Below are 16,969 nucleotides of genomic sequence, written 5' to 3' on the forward strand. Positions count from 1 at the left end.
GCTGCAGTGAGCCGAGATCCTGCCTTTGCACTCCAGCGTGGACAAAAGAGAAAAAAAAAAAAAAGAAAAAAGAAGAAAGAAAAAAAGGCAATACGCTAAAGATGGCAAAGCAAAGACAATGAAGAAGCCAAAGTTCTGTACAAATGTAAACTGCCAACTTTCAGGCCTCTTTTTTTTTTTTTTTTTTTTATACTTTAAGTTCTAGGGTACATGTGCACAACGTGCAGGTTTGTTACATATGTATGCATGTGCCATGCTGGTGTGCTGCACCCATCAACTCATCAGCACCCATCAACTCGTCATTTACATCAGGTATAACTCCCAGTGCCATCCCTCCCCTCTTCCCCCACCCGACAATAGGCCCCGGTGTGTGATGTTCCCCTTCCTGTGTCCAAGTGATCTCATTGTTCAATTCCTACCTCTGAGTGAGAACATGTGGTGTTTGGTTTTCTGTTCTCGTGATAGTTTGCCGAGAATGATGGTTTCCAGCTGCATCCATGTCCCCACAAAAGACACAAACTCATCCTTTTTTATGGCTGCATAGTATTCCATGGTGTATATGTGCCACATTTTCTTAATCCAGTCTGTCACTGATGGACATTTGGGTTGATTCCAAGTCGTTACTATTGTCAATAGTGCTGCAATAAACATACGTGTGCATGTGTCTTTATAGCAGCATGACTTATAATCCTTTGGGTATATACCCTGTAATGGGATGGCTAGTCATATGGTACTTCTAGTTCTAGATCCTTGAAGAATCACCATACTGTTTTCCACAATGGTTGAACTAGTTTACAATCCCACCAACAGTGTAAAAGTGTTCCTATTTTTCCACATCCTCTCCAGCACCTGTTGTTTCCTGACTTTTTAATGATTGCCATTCTAACTGGTGTGAGATGGTATCTCATTGTGGCTTTGATTTGCATTTTTCTGATGGCCAGTGATGATGAGCATTTTTTCATGTGTCTGTTGGCTGTATGAATGTCTTCTTTTGAGAACTGTCTGTTCATATCCTTTGCCCACTTTTTGATGGGGTTGTTTGTTTTTTTCTTGTAAATTTGTTTGAGCTCTTTGTAGGTTCTGGATATTAGCCCTTTGTCAGATGAGTAGATTGCAAAAATTTTTTCGCATTCTGTAGGTTGCCTGTTCACTCTAATGGTAGTTTCTTTTGCTGTGCAGGAAGTTCTTTAGTTTAATTAGATCCCATTTGTCAATTTTGGCTTTTGTTGTCAGGCCTCTTTAATCAGTGAGGAAATAATATGTCTTGTTTTAGTCATCATTATTTAGACATTCCTGTCATAGACAGTTAAACATAACTCCTAACTGATAGAGCATTCAGTGAAAATTAGTATTTTTTTTTTTTTTGGTGGAGGTGAGGAGAGGTAATATCATGCCATTTCTTTAAACATAAGGATAGAGCGACAGAGCTTTACATTTCAACATTAAGCTGCAAGTTCATATCAAAGGCTCCTTTTAGACTGCTTAAAACAGGACAATTCCATTTAATTCTAATCTCTTCATGGATTATATATTATTGTGAGGGAAATCTCACCTGTCATTTAGCTACAGCACAGCATGCTTTCTCATTACCAGCCTGCAGTCATCAGAAGAGCTTCCTCTCAAGGTTGTAATCATTATGAAAATGGCAATGAGGTACTTCGTCAAAAGATAGTAAAGTGTGCTTCAATTAAAACTTGGTAGCAACACATATCTTTCTTTTCTTTCTTGACTCATAAATAAAAGCTGTCTATACCAACACTTAACTACTCAATTAGGAACCAGCACTAAATAAGGTTTAGCAAGGGCTATACTGGCAAACACACCATGAGGTGACCATTGAAGGAAAGCTCTACTATCTTATTAGAGGGGAGATGATCATATATGGGATATTACTTTTCTCTTCATGAGGACATGCCATCTTACTGAATGACTTTAGACAGATGTAACGCTCTCTTTAGGTGACACACAAGACATGTGACCAGCATGATATAATTACTTGTATATTATAAGTGATTGGTTGGTAAAACCACTTGTTGGGAAAATGAATTTCTGTTCATAAAAGCAACATCTTGTGTCTGCATGCAGGTATTTCTGTTATCGGGAGTTACACAGAACAAACACAGAGTAGATCTAGGTGCAGTGACACGTGAAGAGATGAGTTTTAAGCAGGTGGTTACAAGAAGGAATAGTGAAGATTATTAGAGGTAAACTCAAGACTATTTAAAAATGACTCAAGGTTTGGTTTCTGTGGTTCTCACACAGATGAATGGCCATTGACAGCCAACCTAATAGAAAGCCTTTTTTTTTTTTTTTTTTGGAAATCGTAACACTTTCAAATTAAATGAAGACAATTGGAGATGTCTTTTTATAAGGATCTTCCTATGAAAAATAATACAAACTTCTTATAAATCACAACAAAACAACTATAAAAGGAAAATCTCCGAAGCAAGTATTCCAGAAACAAGAAAGATCTGATGCCTTTTCCCATCTCTCTCATTGTAAAATACTAAATCTTTACTGCAAGGTTCAGCGCCCAGCTTCCTCTCTGAATTCATCTCCTACAACCGTTCCCCACATTCCTCTCAGCCACACTGTTCTCCAAGCTGTTCCTCAAATTTAGAAGACATAATCTTGCTACAAAATCTTCTAATTGCTGTTCTCTCTGCTTTACAGCTTTTTGCCAAGAAAATCACTAAGCTTATTTCCCACATTTCCTTCAGGTCTTTACTTAAAAGTTGCCCTTTCAATGTGACTTTCCCTAGCCATTCTATCTAAAAATTCATCAATCTCCCTCTCCCACTCCTTTTCTGTTTCTCTCTTGACATACTATAATTCTTACCTATTTATCTGGTATATTATCCATCTCTCAAGATCATATTTCTGGGAGAACAGTGATTTATGTTTGTGTTGTTAAGTAGCATATTCTAATACCTACAATAGTACATGACAATAGTATATGCTAAATAAATATATGTTAAATGAATGAGTGAATAAACGGATAAGTGATAATGAAAACAAAATCAAACAAAAAAAACCATGTTATAAAACTTGCCACTGATACCAATTGGGTGCATATTCTACCAAAAATATTCTAGGGACATACAATGTATATGTGTGGTTGTGTGTGTGTGCACACATATGTGTGTGTGTATATATATATTTACAAGCATATATACACACACTTTATTTAATTTTATATATATATCTCACTGACCTAAATTTATATATAGTAGTCTGCCCTTATCCACAGGAAATATGTTTCAAGACTCCGGTGGATACCTGAAACTGAAGATTTTACTGACCCCTCTACATATACTGTATTTTTTCTATGCATTCATACCGTACAGTATAGATGTGCTGGACGAAAGGATGATTCACATCCTGGGTGGGACGGAGCAGGATGATGCGAGATTTCATCATGCTACTCAGAACGACATGCAATTTAAAACTTATAAATTGTTTATTTCTAAAATTTTCCATTTAATATTTTTGAACTGCAGTTGTCTGTGGATAACTGAAATCATGAAAAGTGAAGTCATAGATAAGGGAGGACTGCTATATGTAGATTGAATATATTACTTAGGATAAATAATTTGGTGCAAGTTTCTTTTTTTAACATTATGGTTAGTCCACAGGAAGCTTGCTATTTAATACCTATTGTTATAACAGTTTATGTTTTTCAACCGGGTACAACCTCTCCTTTAAGTTAGTTCTAGATTTTTTGCTGTTCATTTTACATCTGTTTCACAATTATATTTGTTAATATATCTGTAGATAAACTGATAGAAGTAAAATTACCAAGTCAATGGTGTATGCAATTTTAATGTATTATCAAAAATGTTAAACATGTACTAAAAAAGAATAGTACAAAACCCACAAGTAATCAGCATTCTCTTTCAATCATTATCGACAAACAGCATGTGTTGTTTCACCTATATTCCCATCCACTTCTTCCCTTCCCATTTTATTTTGAAGAATATCATTTTTATGATTAGCATTGCTTTTTATAAAGCAAATCATGCCATTTCATCTATACATATTTCAATATAACTCTCTAAGAGATATTGACTTCTAATTGTAACCTGTGATACAACTTGTATATATTAAAATAGTTCTTTTTAAAAATCCTCAAATATCTAGCTAGTCAGTGTCCATATTTTCAGTTGTCAGTTGTTTTATAGTTTGCTTGAATCAGGAACCTGATATAATGCTTCCTGGGCATCCCATTATCCCTTTTTTTTTCTTACATTTTGTTGTTGTTGTTGAAGAAAACATGTTGTTTACTTTGTGGAGTTTATAACAATCTGAATTTTGCATCTTACCAGGCTTCACTTGCAGTGACTGTTTTCTGGTGAGAATCTTTTCCAGGTCATTTAGGTGTCCATTGGCTTTATTCTCATGCCTCCTAGACATTTTGTATAAGGCAATAATATTGTTATTGGTGGTTTATTCCATCTGCTTGTATTTTGGAGTCCATGGAGATACTTTATTATCCATTTTTGTTGTGTTTGCTTGCTGCGAGGTTTTGTTTTGCTATCCTACTTTCTGTGTCTCTTTTTACAATTTGATTTTGGAAATTCCAACTTTATGCCACTATAACCATCCCCTCAGAATTTTCTAGAAGAGTGGTGTGTGGGTTTGTGGGTTCTCTCTCTCTCTTTTTTTTTTAGGCGAGTATCGCTCTGCCTCCCAGGCTAGAGTGCAGTGGCACGATCTTGGTTCACCGCAGCCTCTGCCTCCCAGGTTCAAGTGATGCTTCTGCCTCAGCCTTTCAAGTAGCTGGGATTACAGATGCCACCACCTGCTAATGTTTTGTATTTTTAGTAGAGGCAGGGTATCACCATGTTGGCTAGGCTGATCTCAAACTCCTGACCTCAAGTGATCCACGCACCTCAGACTCCCAAAGTGCTGGGATTACAGGCATGAGCCACTGTGCCTGGCCTAGAATGGTGTGTGGATTCTTACTTATCATAGATAGTGACAAATGCCCCTCAATAAAGACTTGTTCATTGTATTGTCTCACATAGAGTTTATAAAAGTTTGTTTCCCCGAAACAGGTTCAATTTCCCCATAGAACTTATATTTACAGTTGATTTTTGTTTTTATTATTGTTTTTGTTTGAATAAACATAGAAATTGACCTTCCTGGTCTTAAAGCTAGAAACTTGCATTTGTCTTATATGAATTCCCTCCTAGGGAAACCAACCCCCAGGCTTCCCAGATAGTATTAAGGAGCTGAAATGCCTCTTCCTTAACCCCTAATTCCTGCTTTTCTAACTGATCATCTGCTTCCTGTTGACCAAATCCTCTTCCTTCCCTCCCTAATTCCCATTTTCCTGCACATAGTTACATTCCTTCCTCACTATATAAACCCTCAATTATAGTCAGAGAATTGGGGAGATGGATTCAAGATTTATATTCCATCTCCTTAGCTGCAGCATCTGAATAAAGGCTTCTTCCCTGGTAATATTCATTGTCTCAATTATTGGCTGGTTATGCAGTGAGTATTAGAACCCCAATCAAACCCTGGTGTTTGGGTAACATCCCTGCATCATGACACACATTTGATACTACCAATACTTTTCATCTTTGGCAATCTAACCAATAAGCAATTATAAGTCAGTGCTTTACATGGTCTTTCATGATTGCAACTTAAAGGAGAGGTAATCTGTCCTTTTTCCCGGATGTACTAGACAATCGTGTATGTTTTCCTATGGATTTATGCTTTATATCCTTTGAACACATTTCTTACAGGTTAATGGTCTTGTTTGTATTAATTTAGTATTTTAGTATACTAACAAGTTTATTTTTGGAGTTTTAACATGGTAATTTTTATGTGTCATAAAGTATTCCATGTCTTTTGTTTTTTGTAAATATCCCATTATTTAAACATCCTATTATCCAAATATCCTTTTTCCCTAAATTATTTGAAATCCTATATTTACTACTCTTAAATTACCAAACTGTACTTAGATTGACTAATGGACACTTAATATTGAGTCACTGAACTGTGTGCCTATTATTTTCTATAAACATTCACTTAAAATTATCATTATAATATTTTAATATCTATCAGAACTGATATGGTTTGGCTGTGTCCCCACCCAAATCTCAACTTGAATTGTATCTCCCAGAATTTCCATGTGTTGTGGGAGGGACCCAGGGGGAGGTAATTGAATCATGGGGACTGGTCTTTCCCATGCTAGTCTCATGATAGTGAATAAGTCTCATGAGATCTGATGGGCTTATCAGAGATTTCCACTTTTGCTTCTTCCTCATTTTCTCTTGCCACTGCCATGTAAGAAGTGCCTTTTACCTCCTGCCGTGATTTTGAGGCCTCCCCAGCCATGTGGAACTGTAAGTCCAATTAAACTTCTTTTTCTTCCCAGTCTCAGGTATGTCTTTATCAGCAGTATGAAAACGGACTAATACAAGGACTATGTACCCCTCTCAACAAACTTTCTCAATTTTTTCTTTTTACAAAATGAAATTCAGTTGTAATTTTCCATTTCTAAGGGAACAGTGGCTTGCCTGAGGTCACATAGCTAGTGGTGGGTAGAAGCAGCATTTGAAATAAAATAGTCCTGGCTCTAAAATCTGTACTCTATTTACATAGTTCTTATTTTAAAAAAATACGATTGTTTTCATAGAGCAAGAAAAACGAACCTGTGTTGTGTTCTGTGTGCCAGATCCTGTGTTAACTGCTAAGGCTACAAAGATAAATTACTTTGTTTCTGGACTTGCTTATTGCCTAATATCCTATTGTTATCCTTTTTTATTTCCAATTTCCCTTCAGAAAATCATATATAAATCTTTATAAAGCCTTTAAACCCATAAAAGTAGTCATTTTTAAATATAAATACATCAGTTGGGTACAAAGACAGTTTCTAAAATAATTATTGTTTGGATTCATTTTTTATGGAAGTAGAGAAGAATGCTTTAAAAAGAATAAAAGCAAGGCTTAGATTTAAAGAAACAGAGTAAGCACAATCTCTTCTACAAAACAGTTGTATTTGTAGTTTACACATAAAGGTCTTAACGTCCCCTAATTTCTCTTTAGAGATTATTTGGTATACTGGAAAACATGGCTCTTGTTTCAAATCCTTGCTCCTTATATTAGTTATTTGTTGCTGCACAACAAACTACCTAAACTTAGTGGCTTAAAACAAAAACGTTTATTGTCTCATAGTTTGAGAATCCAGGTGAGGCCAGACTGAGTGTTCTGGTTCAAGTTGCAATCAAGGTGGGGTTTAGGACTGCAGATATAGAAAGGTTCAACTGGAAAAAAAAAGTCCCCTTCCAAGCCCATTCACATGGTCCCTGGCAAAATTCAGTTGCTCATGGTTGTCATACTGAAGATGTCAGTTTCTCTGAGAGTCTCAGTTATTTGCTGGCTATTGGTCAGAGGTTGCCCTCAATTTCTTGCCACTTGGGCCACTCTGTAGAGCAACTCACAGCATAACAGCTTGCGTCATCAGAGTGAACAAGCAAAAAGACAAGAGAGAGGTGTACTAGCATGATGGCAATCACTAATCTAATCTTGGTAGTGCCATCTAATCTAATCTTGGTAGTACCATCCCATCACCTTTGCTTTATGCAATTCACTGGAAGTGGGTTACTAGGTTCTTCCCAGATGCAAGTGGAGGGAATTAGAAAAGGGCATGAATAATATGAGGCAAGAGTCATTACAGGCATCTTAGAAGTCTGCCTACAATTTTTCTCTCTGTACTGATTCTGCAAAATTGGTTTATCTATGAAATAGAGGGTTGCCAAAGAAAAGAAACATATTTATCAATTATTATCAATAAAAGTAAATCTAGATATGCATGGGATGTATATATCAGTATTTTCTTTATTTTTACTATTACTGATAATATTTTTACTATTACTGCTAACAGCTAACATTTATTAGATACTATATGCCCAATGTTAAGATAAATAGCATACAAGTTTGATCTCATTTAGTATTCATATAAGGTTGTCAGCATAATTCTAAGAGTTAAGTAATACTATTTTCCCTTGTTATATCTGAGGAGCCTGGGGCAAAGAAAAATCTAAGTAAATGCACGAAATCATACAATTAGCAAAAACTAGTCAGCCTATCTCCAACTCTGTGATTGATACCACTACAGCATGAAAAAAAAAGTGTGTATACATATACGTATATATAAACACATATTAAAAAAAACCTTTTCATAAACAGTGTAAAACACTATACACACACATACATACACACAGCCTTTGTCTAAATATTGTGAACTGGATACTCCCCAATTCACTTCTAGTAACTGATTTTGAGACCAAAATCATCTTCTCGGTAGGCCTTTGGGTATCTGAAGAAAAAAAAGCCAACTAGGAGTTAACATCCACATAAACATCGTGCAGTTAGGCTATGCTGCACATCAATTTTATAAGCCTACAGCAGTTATTACCCTGAACTGTGAAAAAGCCTGAACAGACACAAACTGTTTGCAGATAATTGTACTGACATTCCTACTTCATTACTTTTAATAGAACAGCATTTGCAGTGTTCATGCCAGGGTACATGAGCACTACCTTCAGGAGAAAGACATATCATATGTCCTTTTCTCAGTTGAATAGAATGCTTTCGGCAGGAGGTCACTTTGTGGCATGAAGGACGTATTCACTTAACTAAGAGACCAGCTTTAATTAAAATAAAAGAAGTTTCAAAAGGGTTTTAGATGAGTCTGGTAAAAATCATTAGATTTTAGATAATCATTAGATAATAGAAAGTCATTTTATAATGGAGCACGTGTGCAAATTTGGTATTAATTCCTGTGTATTATGTATCAGACATCTACTAAATAAGCTGTTTTTCCAAATTGAAGAGGAATAAAACATGGGACATAGATAGATAGATAGATAGATAGATAGATAGATAGACAGACAGACAGATATGTTGTCAAGAATTACTCTTGCATTCAATGAGTAATGAGATTAAGAAAATGTTAAAACATTTAGTAGGAAACAAATTTAATTAATAAAACTAAATAGTTAAATATAGCACTCAGGCTCCTGCACCTATTGGTTTCCACAGGTCCTGAAACCAGCCCGTGTTCTGTACCATGACTCTGCAGTCAGTCATTCAAGTCAGTTCATTCAATGCACATCTGTTGAAAGAAAATAGGTTGTTTTGACTGGTATTTCCTCACTCATTCAACTAGTGATTACCTATACTTCTCCTTCTTATAGTCTTTTCCTGACTAATGCTACCCCACACATTATTTTTACACATTTAAGAATTATAACATATGGCCTGGCACAGTGACTCACTCCTGTAATCTCAACACTTTGGGAGGCCAAGGCGGGCAGATCACCTGAGGTCAGGAGTTCGAGACCAGCCTGACCAACATGGTTAAACCCCGTCTCTACTAAAAATGTAAAAATTAGCCGGGCGTGGTGGTGGGCACCTGTAATCCCAGCCTCTTGAGGCGCTGAGGCAGGAGAATCACTTGAAACCGGAAGGCAGAGGTTGCAGTGAGCCAAGATTGCGCCACTGCACTCCAGCCTGGGCAACAAGAGTGAAATTCCGTCTCAAAAAAAAAAAAAAAAAAAAATATATCACACACTTGTATAAGAATCCCAAAATGTATAGTTTAAGGAATAATTGTAAAGCAATCACACATTTATTTAACTTCATTTATTTATTTTTAAGTTCAGGGTACATGTGCAGGTTTGTTACACAGGAAGACTTGTTTCATAGGGGTTTGTTGTACAGATTATTTCATCACCCAGGTATTAAGCCTAGTATCTATTAGTTATTGTAAAAAAATCTTCTCTTTCCTCCCACCCTTCACCCTCCTACAGGCCCCAGTGTGTGTTGTTCTCCTCTATGTATCCATGTGTTCTCATAATTTAGATCTCACTTATAAGTGAGAATACGCAGTATTTGGTTTTCTATTCCTGTGTTAGTTTGCTAAGGTTAAGGCCTCCAGCTCCATCCATTTCCCTGCAAAAGACATGATCTCATTCTTTTCTATGGCTGCCTAGTATTCCACAGTATATATGTTCCACATTTTATTTATGCAGCCTATTATTAAAAGGCATTTAGGTTGATTCCATGTCTTTGCTATTGTGAATAGTGTTGCAGTGAACATACATGTGCATGTATGTTTTTTTTTTTTTTTTTTTAATGAGGCATTTTATTTGTAAATATATGTGTTACATCCCTAGAAAAGGAATTCCAGGATTTTCCCTCCTGTGTGTTTTTGTCTTGCTTTCTCATGGTCCATGATGCCAGCTGAGGTTGTCAGTATAATGAAACCAGACTGGCGGGATGGAAGCAGATTATTCTGTCATTTTTCTAGATCTTTGAGTTGCACATGAAATCTGGGACTGATCACTCCACACTTGTTCAGCCTGTCTGTGAGGTTCACAACAATTTTCCCAGCTCTGTGATCATCAATGATTTCAAATTCGCCAATGTAACCATGCTTCATCATCAAAATGAGAAACCAGACAATGACTTCGGAGCATGGCCTAATAAGCACCTCGTGTTTGCCTCTCTTTTCCACATTGTTGATCCTCTTGAGAGCATCAGCTAGGACATTCATGCGCACCATTGTGGCGGTGCAGAAAGATGGCAGAAAGAGGACGAGCATGTCTCTTTACAGTAGAATGATTTATATGTCTTTGAGTATATGCCCAGTAATGGGATTGCTGGGTCAAATGGTGTTTCTGTCTTTAGGTCTTTGGGGAATCACTACATTGTCTTCCACAATGGTTGAACTAATTTACACTCCCACAAACAATGTATAAGCATTCCTTTCTCCATAACCTTGCCAGCATCTGTTACTATTTTGACTTTATAATTGCCATTCTGACCGGTGTGAGATGGTATTTCATTGTGGTTTTGATTGGCATTTATCTAATGATCAGTGATGTTGGGTTTTTTTCATATGATTGTTGGCCACATATATGTTTTATTTTGAAAAGCGTCTGTTCATGTCCTTTGTCCACTTTTTGAATGGTGTTGTTTTCTTCTTGTAAATTTAAGTTACTTGTAGATGCTGGATATAGACCTTTGCCAGCTGCATACTTTGCGAAAATTTTCTCCCATTCGGCAGGTTGTCTGTATACTCTTTTCTTTCTTTCTTTTTTTTTTTTTTTCCTGTGGAGTAGCTCTTTAGTTTAATTAGATCCCATTTGTCAATTTTTACTTTTGTTGCAATTGCTTTTCACATCTTTGTCATCTGCAAACAGGGATAGTTTGACTACCACTCTTCCTATCTGGATGCCCTTTATTTCTTTCTCTTGCTTGATTGCCCTGGCCAGAACTTCCAATACTATATTGAATCAGAGTGGTGAGAGAGGATATGTTTGTCTTGTGCCAGTTTTCAAGGGGGATGCTTCCAGCTTTTGCCCATTCAGTATGATGTTGGCTGTGGGGTTGTCATATATGGCTCTTATTATTTTGAGGTATGTTTCTTCAATACTTAGTTTATTGAGAGTTTTTAGTTCACAGTGGATGTCAAATTTTATCAAAAGCCTTTTCTGCATCTTTTGAGATCATCAGGTGGTTTTTGTCTTTAGTTCTGCTTATGTGATGAATCAGATTTATTAATTTGCATATGTTGTACCAACCTTGCATCCCAGGGATAAAGCCTACTCGATGGTGGTGGGCAAGTTTTTGATGTGCTGCTGGATTCGGGCAAACACACATTTAAATAACACCCAAGTTAAGAATTAGAAACTCGCCAGTTTACTCATAGACCTATTGTATGTTTCTTCTTGCTTTTACCCTTTCCTTTCGAATCTTGTTTTTTTCTTTGGACCATTACTATCTGTTTGCAAATATTTTAAATTATGATATTGTTTTTTCTTTTTTTTTGAGTGGCATTAAAATGAAATTATGTTGAATCCTTTGTTGACTTTTATTTTCTGCTAAATTCCATGTTTATGAAAGCCATTTTATTGATGTGAATGTAGTTAATTTTTATTGTTGGAGAGCATTCTAGTTTGTCAACATACTACCATTTATTTATTCACTCTACTGTTAATGGATGTTTGGATTATTTCCTGTTTGGGGCTATAGCATCAACGATGCTATGAACATTATAGTACATGTTTTTAATGTACATTTACAAAACTATCTAGGCTTTCTTTATTTTAATTAGATAATGTGAAATTATTTTCAATATTACTGAATAATTCTAAACTATTTTCAAAAGTGAATATACCTACAGTGTATGAATTTCTGTTGTCCCATATCCTCACCAACACTAGTATTTTCTTATTCTTATTCTTATCAATTTTAGTTAGCTTGGTAACCATGTACTGCTTTCTCATGTTATTTTTAATTTGTATTATTTTATTGGTAATTAAGTTGAGTACATTTGCATATGGCTATTGTGTCATTTGGATATCCATTTACATGAAATAGTTACTTTAGTCTTAGGACCATTTTATTTGTGTTTGCTTTCTTTTTCTAACTTATTTATAGGAATTCTTTATATACTCAGGATTTGAATTTTTAATTATATGTGTTGAAAATATCCTGTGTCATCTTGCAACTGTGTTTTTATTTAGTTTACAGTGACTTGATGAACAGACCTATATTTTAATAGTCACATACATTGTTTTTTTTTTCTTATGTATTATACACATATAGCTAAGATGACAATACTCTCCAAACTGATCTAAAGATTCAATTAAATGTCTATCAAAATCCCAGTGATTGGTTTTACAGATCTTAACAAGCTGTTTCTAATATTCACATGGAAATGTTTACTTTTCCAACCAAAACAAATTTTAAAAAGAACAAAATTGAAGAACTCACGCTTCTCAATCTTAAAACTTTCTACAAGAATAGTTATCAATATAATGTGATACTGTCATAAGGATTGACATATAGATCGTAAAACAGAATGGAAATTCCAGGATTTTTTTTTTGCATTTACAATGAATTGGTTTTGACTAGGGTGTCAAGCCAATTTAATGAGGATCGAAGAGTTTCTGTGGATGATTCTAGTACAAGGGGATGGGGTATCCACATGGAAAATAAATTTATTTATCTGCCTCACATCATGTATAAAATCTAACTAAAAAGGGCCCCAAGACCTAAATTTAAGAGACAAATATATAAAACTCTTAGGAGAAAACATGACTAAATTTTCATGACCTTGGATTAGTCAACAGTTTCTTAGTAAGATGCCCTAAGTATAAGCAACAAAAGAAACATAACATCATCAAAATTAAAAACATTTGTGATTTAATGCACATCATTAAAGAGGTGAAGGACCACCACAAAATGGAGAAAATACTTGCAAATTATAAGGGATTTGTATCTTGAATATATATTAAAAAACTCTTACAACTCAACTAGAAAACATCAAACAACATGATAGAATAATGGATTAAAAAAATTGAATAGATATTTCTCCAAATATGGTATACAAGAGGCAAAACAGCTCATGAAAAGATTATTAATCTCACTACCCATTAGGGAAATGTAAATTAAAACCACGGTGATACCACTTCCCACTCACTAGAATCACTAAAACAAAAAAGACAGACAATAATAAGTTCTGTCAAGGATGTGGAGAAATTGGAACTATCCAATCTTGCCTGTGGGATTGTAAAAGGTACAGGCACTGTAGAAGATAGTTTGGAAATTCCTCAAAAGGTTAAACCTAAAGCTAATATATCATGGGAGAATTCTTTTCCTAAGCGTGTCCCAGGTGACTGAAAACACATCCACACAAAAACTTGCACCAAAACGTTCACAGATGCCTTTTTATAATAGCTAATAGTTAAAATATGAAAACAAAAACAAAAACAAAAAAACAGAGGTCTATTAACTGATAAATGGACAAACAAAATGTGGCGTATTCTTTATTCAGCCATGAGAAAGAATGAAGTAATGATACAAGCTACAACATGGATGAACCTCAAAAATATTGTGCTATGTGAGGGAAACCAGCCACAAAAGACTGCATATTGTATAATCCCATATATATAAAATGTCCAAAGTAGGTAAATCCATAGAAAGAGAAACTCGATTAGTGATTGCCAAAGGCTGGGGAAGGAGTTCAATTGAGAGTGACTGCTAATGTGTATGGAATTTCTTTTAGGAGTGATAAAAATGTTTTTGAAATTAGATAGTAGTTATGTTTACATAATTCTATGAACATTAAAAACCTCTAGACTGTACACCTTAGAGAGGTGAATTTTGTGTTATGTGAATTATGTCTCAATAGAGATGTTGTAAGGAAATTTTACTTGCCTCATTGTGGATTTGTCTATTTTTTTCTGGTTTTGTTATTACCTGAATATCTTTTTAAATTTAAGATGATTATGTTTTATCTTTATGAAATCACTGTCTTTACCTGTACTTTTTGACATAAAGTCTACTTTGTCTAATATTTATACAGCTATGCAAGCTTTCTTTGATAAGAATTTGATTATAACTTCAAAAAAATTTGTTACTTTCAACTTTCTTATTTTCCAATTTTAGATGTTTCTTGTACATGTAGCCAGGCCTTTGGAAAGGCCTTAGCAATATATTAACTAGCCATATGTTTTGGTTAACTACGCAATATAGGCATCTTGACTGCTATTGAATAAGTTTGCTGCTTTTTCCCATGCAGTTTTTTCTTGCTCATACTTCCCTACCTGATAAATGACAATGAAATTGCCATTGGAATTTTGGTGGTTAAGCTAAAGTAGGTGTAGAGGAATATATTTATGTGACTTCTAGAGTCACTTTCCTGGATACTTAGTTATTGTGTGCCATATTAGTATAGGAAAGCTTTCCAGGAATCCTCCTGCTATGCATTGTGCTAACTCAGCTGGCATCATCTCACAATACTTATAACCTGAGGTTGCCCTGCTATAAGAACTTGCTCTACAGTACCTGGCACCAAACACATGTGTGAGTGGAGAGGAAATAAGTTTGGAAATGTATGAATGCAGAAATAAAATTTGAATTATATGAATGTAAAATTCTTCCAATCAAAGATATTTAAAATTGCAAGCAAAGGGTTTTTTTTTTTTTTTTTTTTTTTTTTTTTTTTGAGATTGAATCTCGCTCTGTCACTGCAACATCCGCCTTCTAGCTTCATGCGATTCTTCTGCCTCAGCCTCCCCTGTAGCTGGGACTATGGGCACGCGTTACCGCGCCCAACTAATATTTTTATTTTTATTTTTGTACTTTTAGTAGAGAGGGGGTTTCACCATATTGGCCAGGCTGGTCTCAAAGTCCTGACCTCGTGATCCGCCCACCTCGGTCTCCCAAAGTGCTGGGTTTACAGGCGTGAGCCACCATGCCCAGCCCGTTTGGTTCTTTTTGATGTTTAGTCAAAACAGAAGCTTCCTCTCATCAGGTATACACTCAGTGATTCACATATACAATTATAAATATGCAATTGTTAAAAGTATTTTACACAATAGAATATTTTAGACGGCCTATGCATTGTAGGGCATAAATCTTTAGGCATTCTACAAATAAATGGGTCAGTGTCTTCAAGTCTCACGTTTTATGCACCTCAACATATGGGAGTATATCTTGGTATATCTGATGTATCGTGTTCTATAAGCCCCAGATGCCATTGCTCATATAAAAATAGATGTATATTTCCTGCTAATGTGACCCCGAATACTAACTTTGATGAATATAACATAAAATCCACCACACGAGGAGGCTATCAACAATAATCTAGTTAATGAGTTCATAATTCTATAATATAGTTCCCTGCACAATAAAACTTTAAACGCTCTAAAATCTCACAGCTTATGTAGAAAATAAACATAGAGAGGTTTTCCCAAATTTGACAAAAATCTTTAAAAAATCTGTGTGGTTATTACTAATAACTAGTCATAAAGCTGAAACTTTTCTATACTATCGGTATTAAAACCAAATTGTAATGATCCTTAAATAATTGGAATTATCTTTCTATCCTGTTTGCCAAAAGTTTTCAAAGTTGTTGTTATAAAATTAAAAAGTATGCAGCCAAAGTATTTAAGGAAATAGTATTTTATATATATGTGTTCAAAAGGAAATTTTTAAAAGTTTTTATTTTGGCCTATGTCATTTAATGTATTGTCAGCTTTTTAAAACCTGTAATTTGGTTTGATTTCTTTTTCTCATTCCAAATAAATATTATAAAGTGCAACTAATTTTTGTTGTTAGCTAATTTTTTATGTATTTTTCTTAGAGAATGAACTACCAAATTAAATAAACCTCTGGACTCACATAAAACCTAGATTGATGTATCTCCTCCCCTTGGAGTGGTCATTCATTTTAATTTTTGTTATTAAGTGCATGTAAACTGGTACTTTACTATAGTCATGTTTTGTATTTCTGGGATCACTACTAATATTTGTATGGGTCATATACATTTTCTCTTCTGTGAAAAGTCTCTTTATGCCTTTGAACATGTTTTCTATCTTTTAAAAGTTTTTCATACTGAATTGTGGAAAATTTTTTTTTAAATAGCATCTTAATATTTTGTTGGTTATCTGTATCATAAATATTTTCTCCCAGTTTATAATATTTTCACTTGTTTTAATATGTCTTTTGATTTGTAACAATTCTCAATTTTGATATAGTCAAATTTATAGGTCTTCTTATTTATGATCAACTCTTTTTAAAAAAAACATATTTTATTTTATTTTATTATTTTTTTCTATAGAGTACAGTGAAAGCAGGTTTATTAAGAAAGCAAAGGAATAAAAGAATGGTAACTCCATAGGCAGAACAGCCTTAAAAAATATTTTAAATAAACTTTTTCATCCCACTAAACCTAAACACGTTCCAAATGAACTTTTTCAAGTAGTTATTTAGACATTTCACTTTGACATTTATCTTTCATTTTCTGCAGTTTATGTTTATATAGTGTGAAGTGGCTTCAATTTTTTCTTCTTTCCATATGGATAGTCATTTATTCTCCAATCATTCCTTTCCCTACTGATCTAAAATGTCACTTCTGTCAAAAATCAACATGTATGGA

At 34.7% G+C, this 16,969-nt stretch overlaps 1 pseudogene; it reads right to left on the minus strand.

The window, feature by feature from the left end:
- Positions 1 to 10,189: 10,189 nt before the first annotated feature.
- Positions 10,190 to 10,582, minus strand: LOC126954300 (40S ribosomal protein S15a-like; annotated as a pseudogene).
- Between the last annotated feature and the right edge of the window lie 6,387 nt (positions 10,583 to 16,969).

Source organism: Macaca thibetana, chromosome 5 (assembly GCF_024542745.1).
Source record: "Macaca thibetana thibetana isolate TM-01 chromosome 5, ASM2454274v1, whole genome shotgun sequence".
Lineage (NCBI taxonomy): Eukaryota > Metazoa > Chordata > Mammalia > Primates > Cercopithecidae > Macaca > Macaca thibetana.